Here is a 9,053-nt window from a genome sequence, read left to right on the forward strand (position 1 = left end):
AATGGTAAGGAATCTGCTGGGCGATGCAGGAGATGCAGGTTCAATCCCTGGGTCGGGAAGATTCCCTGGAGTAGGCAATGGCAACCCGCTCCAATACTCTTGCCTGGAAAATTCCTTGGACAGAGAGGTCCATGGGGCTACACAGATACAGAGAGTTGGACACAGCTGAGTGACTGAACAACAACAACAAAAGGTCTTAAGAAGCTCCCTGGCATCTTTACATTTTCTCTTCTAGGTCTCTGCAAATATGTTTTTATAAGGACATCCTGGGGTGAGCATTGTGATACAAATAAAAATGAGTATTTATTGATTCAGTTCAGTTCAGTTCAGTCACTCAGTCGTGTCCGACTCTTTGCAACCCCATGGACTGCAGCACGCCAGGCCTCCCTGTCCATCACCAACTCCGAGAGTTTACTCAAACTCATGTCCATTGAGCTGGTGATGCCATCCAACCATCTTATCCTCTGTTGTCCCCTTCTCCTCCTGCCCTCAATCTTTCCCAGCATCAAGGTCTTTTCAAATGAGACAGTTCTCCGAATCAGGTAGCCAAAGTATTGGAGTTTCAGCTTCAACATCAGTCCTTCCAATGAATATTCAGGACTGATTTCCTTTAGGATGGACTGGTTGGATCTCCTTGAAGTCCAAGGGACTCTCAAGAGTCTTCTCCAACACCACAGTTCAAACACATCAATTCTTCAGCGCTCAGCTTTCTTTATAGTCCAACTCTCACATCCATACATGACTGGGAAAACCATAGCCTTGACTAAACGGACTTTTGTTGGCAAAGTAATGTCTCTGCTTTTTAATATGCTGTCTAGGTTAGTCACAACTTTTATTCTAAGGAGTAAGCGTCTTTTAATTTCATGGCTGCAATCACCATCTGCAGTGATTTTGGAGCCCCCCAAAATAAAGTCTGACACTGTTTCCACTGTTTCCCCATCTATTTGCCATGAAGTGATGGGACCAGATGCCATGATCTTAGTTTTCTGAATGTTGAGTTTTAAGCCAACTTTTTTACTCTCCTCTTTCACTTTCATCAAGAGGTTCTTTAGTTCTTCTTTGCTTTCTGCCATAAGGGTGGTGTCATCTGCATATCTGAGGTTATTGACATTTCTCCTGGCAATATTTATTGATTACATATTACTATTAAATGGTCTACAGGTATGATCTACAGAAATATATCTCATGGTTTTCTTATCATTTTACCTTTTATTGTTTCTGTATCACAAGTACTGAAATCATCCCTCTCCTGAAATCACTGAAGCTTTATTATCATTTCTGAAATTCTTAACGCCCAGGAATTTTCTCCCTAAGGTTTCTGGTATTCTGTAAGTACTCTCTCAGCAGACCCATCCCATCAGTTCCCCAGGCATGCCTATATAGAACCACACCTCCATAGTGAAGCACCCTTCATACAAGTACCTCTACCAAAGGACACAGAAAGGGAGAAAAAAAAATGTTATCAGGTTGATTGTAATCATTAATCCTCATAATGCATATCTGAAAGGAAGAGGCAGGATTGTAGCTGTGGACATAAAATGAAACTAAATGGATATCCACTGGTAAACATATCCAACATTCTGCTGCATTTAATACTCTCTTATTACTCCATTCTCTCTGGAGCACAAACTACAAAACATTTCTTGAGTCAGACATCCTTGTTGTTAGTTTACAGGAAACACATAATCTGGGTCAATTTTGCTCCCCTATACACCATTCCTCACTGTCTTACCCTGAAAGGGGAGGTACCGAACTCTGTATACTGAGATTATAAATTCCTTGAGAGGTTATTTAGCACGGAGGTTAAAAGCACCGTTTCTGGAGCCAGACTGTCTGCTCTCAAATATTACCCTGCCACTTAACAGCTGTGGGATCTTCGGGGAGCTGCATAATCTCTCATATCCCCATGTCCTCATCTGTAAAATGAGGATAATAACAGTACCTACCTCAGGGCCTCCCTGGTGGCTCAGTGGTAAAGAACCCACCTGCCAATGCAGGAGACACAGGTTTGATCCCTGGTCCAGGAAGATCCCACATGCTGCGGAACAACTAAGCCCATGGGCTGTAACTATTGAGGCTGTGCTCTAGAGCCTGGGAACCACAACTACTGGGCCCAAGTGCCACAATTACCGGAGAAGGCAATGGCACCCCACTCCAGTACTCTTGCCTAGAAAATCCCATGGACGGAGGAGTCTGGTAGGCTGTAGTCCATGGGGTTGCTAAGAGTCGGACACGACTGAGCAACTTCACTTTCACTTTTCCCTTTCATGCACTGGAGAAGGAAATGGCAACCTACTCCAGTATTCTTGCCTGGAGAATCCCAGGGATGGCGGAGCCTGGTGGGCTGCCGTCTATGGGGTCGCACAGAGTTGGACATAACTGAAGCAGTGACTTAGCAGCAGCAGCAGCCACAATTACACCTGGGCTTCCCAGGTGGCGCTAATGGTAAAGAACCCTATTGCTAATGCAGAAGACATAAGAGATGTGGGTTCAATCCCAGGGTCATGAAGATCCCCTGGAGGAGGGCATGGTAACCCACTCCAGTATTCTTGCCTGGAGAATCCCCATGGACAGAGGAGCCTGGCAGGCTACAGTGTATGGGGTTGCAAAGAGTAAGACACGACAGGGCAAGCACAGTACAGCCACAACTACTGAAGCCCACATGGCCTAAATCCTGTGCTCCACAATAAGAGAAGCCACCACAATGAGAAGCCCTGGCACTGCAATGAAGAGTAGTCCTCGCTCATCACAACTAGAGAAAAGTCCGTGCATCAGTGAAGACCCAGCACAGCCAAAAATAAATCATTTTAAAAAAAAAAACAAAAAACAGTACCTACTTCACAGGGTTGTTATTAGAATTAGGTGAGGATATATACATAAATTACCTAGAACAAGTCTGGCACATAGTAAACACTATATAAGTGATCACTGTTAGCTGTTTTTATTGAGTGCAGATACTATATGTTATTTGGTTGTATTCTCCTTGTTGCTACCTCTGATGCCTTGCCTGTTATTTGAGATATGGTAAACTTTATAATCAATGATGCCAAATGAATGCCAAATGAATGATGAATTACTATCAACAACTGCAAGATGAGAGATGATAAGAAAATAAGGATTCCCCCGGTCCTTCAGGATGTCCCCAATAAGTAGTCATTTTATGTCTTTTATTGCTATAATCTTACATCAGACCAATGCTTTGGTTAAGAGTTTAAATAAGCTGCATTTGCCTCTGAGTCACTCTAAAGTGTGGTAATGAAATGGTCCCGTCACACTGATCTGCCACATTCTTAAGTCACGTGTCCAACATTATGACATAAGCAAGAATATATACAATCTCCTTTTCCTCCCATTCAAAATTCTCTGTGGGGACCAGGTTCAAGAGATGTCACCTCCTCCATGGACTAGAATAGCTTCCTGAAAAATGTCTTCTACGAAGACAGGCCCAGTTGTACTATACAAAGAGCAAAGTCACATGGGCTTCTCAAGAATCAGCCTCATTTGACAGTTGTCAGAAGGTACAGTATACCTCTAGTCTCGCTAGTTTAAGCCCTGTCAACTCCTAACTACACCTCCGTCTTTGGTTCAGTATGGCTACTCCCACTTCCCACTGGAGTTTCTTGTAGGTTAAAAAAACAATTCTTTATACAAAGGTGTAAATCTCTGTACTTCTCACAATGCCTAGCATAGTGTTTTTTTTTATGTATCAGATAGACACTCAGTTAAGTATTTATCAACTCAGTGACTAAAAGACTGCACATGGTTTCAAATATATACTTAAACATACAAATATAACTTATCAGCTGGATATAACATAATCCTCAGATAATAATATCATCCATATATTTTGTTAACCATGTCACGTTATATAAACCTTTCTTTCTATACTTTGGTGTGGAACATTATCAGCAAAGACCTTAATCACTATTTCCATTTTGTTTCCCAAAGGGAACATCAACAAAGCAGATGTCAGACTTAGTTAATAATCTGTGCCCTGAAGGAGAGAAAAAAAGGTCTCTGAGGCCTTTTTAATCATAAAGCAAACAGAGTAATGTACCTTTTCCTCAGTTACAGCATAAAAATAACCAAATTCCCCAGAATGTGGGCTCCTAATTTTATTCAAGAGGCTAACTTTTCTTTCAACCAAGTTTTGACAAAATTATCATTTTCTAACATTTCTCTTTTAAAAGAAATTATTTATTTTTGGCTGCGCTAGGTCTTCACGGCTGCACGTGGGCTTTTTCTAGTTGTGGCGAGTGGGGCTTACCCTCTAGTTGTGGTGTGCAGGCTTCTCATTGCAGTGGCTTCTCCTGTCGCAGAGCACTAGCTTTAGGTGCATGGAATTCAGTAGTTGTGGTGCATGGGCTTAGTTGCCCCACAGCATGTGGGGCAATCTTCCCGGACCAAAGATCGAACCTGTGTTCCCTGCATTGGCACGCAGGTTCCTAACCACTGGACCGCCAGGGAAGTCTTAATATTTGTCTTTTATTTGTCTCTAAAATGGAAGTGGCCAAATCACAGCTGAGATTTGATTCCACACATTATCCTTATTAACTCTGGAACAGTGTAATGCTTTAATAAAACTGTAGTGTAGAAGAGGAAAACTACAATATTATTATTCTAGAATATGTAATAACGTTTTTAATTCCAAGTAATCCAAGCAGAGTTAAGCCATGTCTTCTAGCGAACAGTGGCAGAACTAAAGTACAACTATTGGGGGAAGGACAATATGGGGAGGTAGGTGAGGAATGGGAATGAAATAAGAGTACAAGGAAAAAATGGGGGATGAAGGTGGATAAAGGAAAGGCCCTCCCTTCAAGGATCAGCTGCTTCTTTAAACCCTGTTCTACTGATTAACCAAGTTCATAGATGGAAAAAAATTATGAAGGGGAAAAGAAAAGGGAACAGACAAGATGGAAAAGATTACTAGGGGACTAAAAGAAAAGAAAGTCCATCTGGTGAGGAGCAATGGAGCATAATATTAAATTGCCTTAGGTACCAAGCTCACTGATCTATTCTAGAGTCTTCAGCCCATTTGAGACAATAGCCTAGTTCTAGCCTAGTTCTTCTCCAATTATGTTGCCTTGTTCTTTTTTATGGGTAAGAATTATTAGTGATTTATTTTCTTACATGAATTTATTTAAAACTAGTATCTGTAAAAGATAAGCAAATTTCCTTTATCTTCCTTCTACTCAGTTACATATATTTATTCAGCATTACTCTGATTTCTCAAATTTTTCTGTGCTGTAAGTGAAAGAAATGAACTTCAGGCTTCTAATCATGTGTCTTTGAAGTAAGCGTCTCAAAGACCTAACAATTGGCCCAAACAGGACCTAGGTCACTTAGCCTTGAGGTTATTTACAGTGAAACATTAAGCAAATTTAATCAAGCAGTATATTAAACCAAAATACAGACATATCAAAATTATCAAAAAATATATATTTGTAGTATGTTATAACCAAAAAATAAAAAATTGGATATTTAAAGCTATCAGTCTAGTTTTGGGAAAAGCCCTCTAGTTCTGGCTTAAAGAGCAGGAAAAGCATCTCCTAATGCTCAGAAAGACTAGGAGAAATCTGCCATATTTTTGTTCTTGTCTCTATTGATGCTTTCGAAGTGTGGTGTTGGAGAAGACTCTTGGGAGTCCCTTGGACAGCAAGGAAATCAAACTGGTCAATCCTAAAGGAAATCAACCCTGAATATTCATTGGAAGGATTGATGCTGAAGCTGAAGTTCCAATACTGTGGCTACCTGATGGGAAGAGCCAACTCATCTGAAAAGACCCTGATGCTGGGAAAGATTGAGGGCAAGAGGAGACGGGGACAACAGAAGATGAGATGGTTGGACGGCATCACTTACTCAATGGACATGAGTCTCAGCAAACTCTGGGAAGAACGTGAAGGACAGGGAAGACTGGCGTGCTGCAGTCCACTGGGTCTCAAAGAGTTGGACACAACTTAGCAGCTGAACAACAACAACTTTTTCTAGTGCCCTAGGGCTCAGGAAATTCTGCCAGCCCAGCAGTGGCAATGACTACAACGGGCACCAAAATCTCAGAGAGAGGAACTTTCCCCTATGGAGAAACTGTGGTCTCAGGAGAATGGGCAGAATGCCAGTTGCTTTTTTTCCCCCTCTGTCCATCTACTGATGGCCCCGGACACAGCACAGCTCCAGAGAGTAGGCAGCAGAGCAAGATCACTGAATCACTAGCTTTCTGGCTGCAGGGCTAAATGAGGAAGTCTAGGAAATCAGAAAGCACCAGACATGATGGAGAGGGAGAAGTTCAGGAAAGTAAATGAAGGTGACTGTGAACACCTAGGCTCACCTTCACGCTGCAGAGGTGGATCTGATCTTAAACAGCATACCAAAGACTTTGAGATTAAACTAGAGGATCTACCACTGCACATGGCCCAAAATGACCACTGGGTGTGGCACACATAGGAGATAGATCCTAATAGTAACTGCAAATATTTTGAAAACAAAATTGACATTGAAACTGCAACCTATAGAAGTTTGGTTGAAATTTGTGGCCTGAACACAACCAGCTCTATTGCCTGCTAAAACAAAAAAATATCAATATTCTCCACAGGATTTAAACAAAACTCAGAGTCTTATAATATTTTAAATGTCTAGGATACAATTAAAAATTATTCATGGGACTTCCCTGGTGGTACAGCAGTGAAGAATCCACCTGTCAACGCAGGGACACAGATTCGATCACTGCTCCAGGAGGATTCCACATGCCACAGGGCAACTAAGCCCATGTACCCACAGCTACTGAAGCCCATGATCTAGAGCCTGCAGGCCACAACAAGAGACGTCACTGCAGTGAGACACCTGCGCACTGCAACTAGAGAGTAGCCTCTGCTCACCACAACTAGAGAAAGCCCATGCACAGCAATGACCCAGTGCAGCCAAAATAATTTAATTAATAGATTAATTAAAAAGATTATTCAGCATACAAACGACCAGGAAAATCTAAACTCACATGGGGAAAGACAATTCAGGGGCCAACACTTAGATAACACAGATGCTGAAATCATCTAATGAAGGCTTTAATGCAGTTATTATTAAAGCATACTAGGAAGTAAGAGAAAACACTCCTGAAAGGAATGCAAACAGTAGAAGATATGAAGAACTAAACTAACATTTCAGAACCAAAAAATTTTTAGGAAAATTTGATGTTCCCTTTGAGAAACAAAATGGAATAATTTTAATTTAATAAATAAGAACTTCCTTGGTTGTCCAGTGGTTGGGAATTTGCCTTGCAATGTGGGGGGCATGGGTTTGATACCAGGTCGGGAAATTAGGAACCCACATGCTGTAGAGCAACAAAGTCTGTGTGCCAGCTGGCAATTAGATCTCTGGTTCCTCTTGTCTTTTCTAAACCTAGCTTGTACATCTGGAAGTTCTCAGTTCACGTATTGCTGAAGGCTAGCTTGAAGGATTTTGAGCATAACCTACCAGCAAGCAAAATGAGCAGAACTGTATGGTAGAGTCCATGCGCCACAATGAAAGATCCCACATGACACAGCGAAGATCCCCTGTGTCACAACTAATACCCAAAACAGCCATATAAACAAATAAATAAAAATTTTAAAATACAATAAGTAAAATAAAGAAGCCACTGAATGGGCTCAATCACAGAATGGAGATGACACAGGAAAAGAGTCAGTGAATTTGAAGATAACAACAGAAATTATTCAATTTGAACAAAGAAAAAACACAGGGTGGGAAAAAGAATGAACAGCACCTCAAAGATGAGTGGGACAAAACCAAAAGATCTAGTATTTGCCACTGGACGTCAGAAGAAGAGGAGAAAAAATATGAGCAGTAAAAAATATTTGATAAAAATGACTAAAAAGTTCCCAAGTTTGGTGAAAAACAAATGTACAGATTTAAGAAAGCTCAGTGAACCCTAGACAGGATAAATCCCAAAAAACTCGTGCCCAAATATATCATAATCAAATTGATGAAAATTGAAGACAAAAAAAAAATCTTGAAAGCAGCTAGAAAAAAACGACACATTACTTACAGGGGAACAACAATTCAAATGACTGCAAAATTCTTATCAGGAATCATGAAGGGTAGAGTTAAGTGGGACAACTTGAGGTGCTAGGGAAATAAAAACAACAACTCTGTCAATCTGGAATTTCTAAACCCAGTGAAGATTCCTTCATGAATGAAGTTCAAATAAATACATTCTCAGAAAAGGAAAACAAAGATAATTCATTGCCAGAAGACCTGCTCTAAAGAATTAGTAAAGGAGTATCTTTAGATAGAAGGGAAAGTATACCAGAATGAAACTTGGAACATGAAGAAGAGAAATGGTAAATATCTAGGTAAATATAATAGACTATTTTTGAGTTCCAATGTATGTTTTCAATGTATGCAAATGAAATCTACAAGACAACTATAACATAGAGAAGGGAGTGTAAAGGTATCTAAATGATGCAAAGACGTCTACATCCACTTAAAGTGCTAAAATATATTTATTCTAAGGAAATTGTGAATAATAAACATTTATATTTTAATAAAGACATATTGCTGAATCAGGCTTCCCACGTAGCACTATGGTAAAGAACCTGCCTGGCATGGCAACCCACTCCACTATTCTTGCCTGAAAAATTCCATGGACAGAGGAGCCTGGTGGGCTACAGTCCATGGGGTCTCAGAGAGTCAGATACAACTGAAGCAACTTAGCACTCATGCATGCATTCATAGAAAACCACAACAGATAAAATTGAACATGGTTTACCCTTAAACAATTCAAGTTTCAACTGCACAGGTCCACTAACTCACAGATTTTTTTTACAGTAGCAAACACTATTATAGTATGTTCAGACCATGTACTATACAGTACCTTATCATAATGAGGTACCTTTTAGAATATCTCAAATTTTAAATATTTATAATAACAAGTTCTGGTGAGGATGCAAAAAAAATTGAATGCTTATACATTCTCATGGAAATGCAAAATGGTATAGTGATTGGGGAAAACAGTTTGGCAGCCTCTCATAAAGTTAAAAATACTCTTGAACACATGAGTCTCT

General features: G+C 40.3%; 1 protein-coding gene across 3 annotated transcripts in view; it reads left to right on the forward strand.

Moving 5' to 3' along the window:
- The first annotated feature begins 3,365 nt into the window (after positions 1–3,365).
- Positions 3,366–9,053, forward strand: part of ATAD1 (ATPase family AAA domain containing 1) — a 60,939-nt gene continuing 55,251 nt past the window's right edge. For 2 of the 3 annotated variants that reach the window (XM_081556804.1, XM_081556828.1), the window contains exon 1: positions 3,366–3,518. The gene's annotated coding sequence lies outside the window, so the exon portion shown is untranslated. Of the gene's footprint in view, positions 3,519–7,360; positions 8,331–9,053 lie in introns of those variants that run through there. The other variant, XM_081556815.1, reaches the window with a different exon arrangement.

This window comes from Giraffa tippelskirchi, chromosome 2 (assembly GCF_054371585.1).
Source record: "Giraffa tippelskirchi isolate mGirTip1 chromosome 2, T2T-mGirTip1v1.2.pri, whole genome shotgun sequence".
NCBI classification, from domain to species: domain Eukaryota; kingdom Metazoa; phylum Chordata; class Mammalia; order Artiodactyla; family Giraffidae; genus Giraffa; species Giraffa tippelskirchi.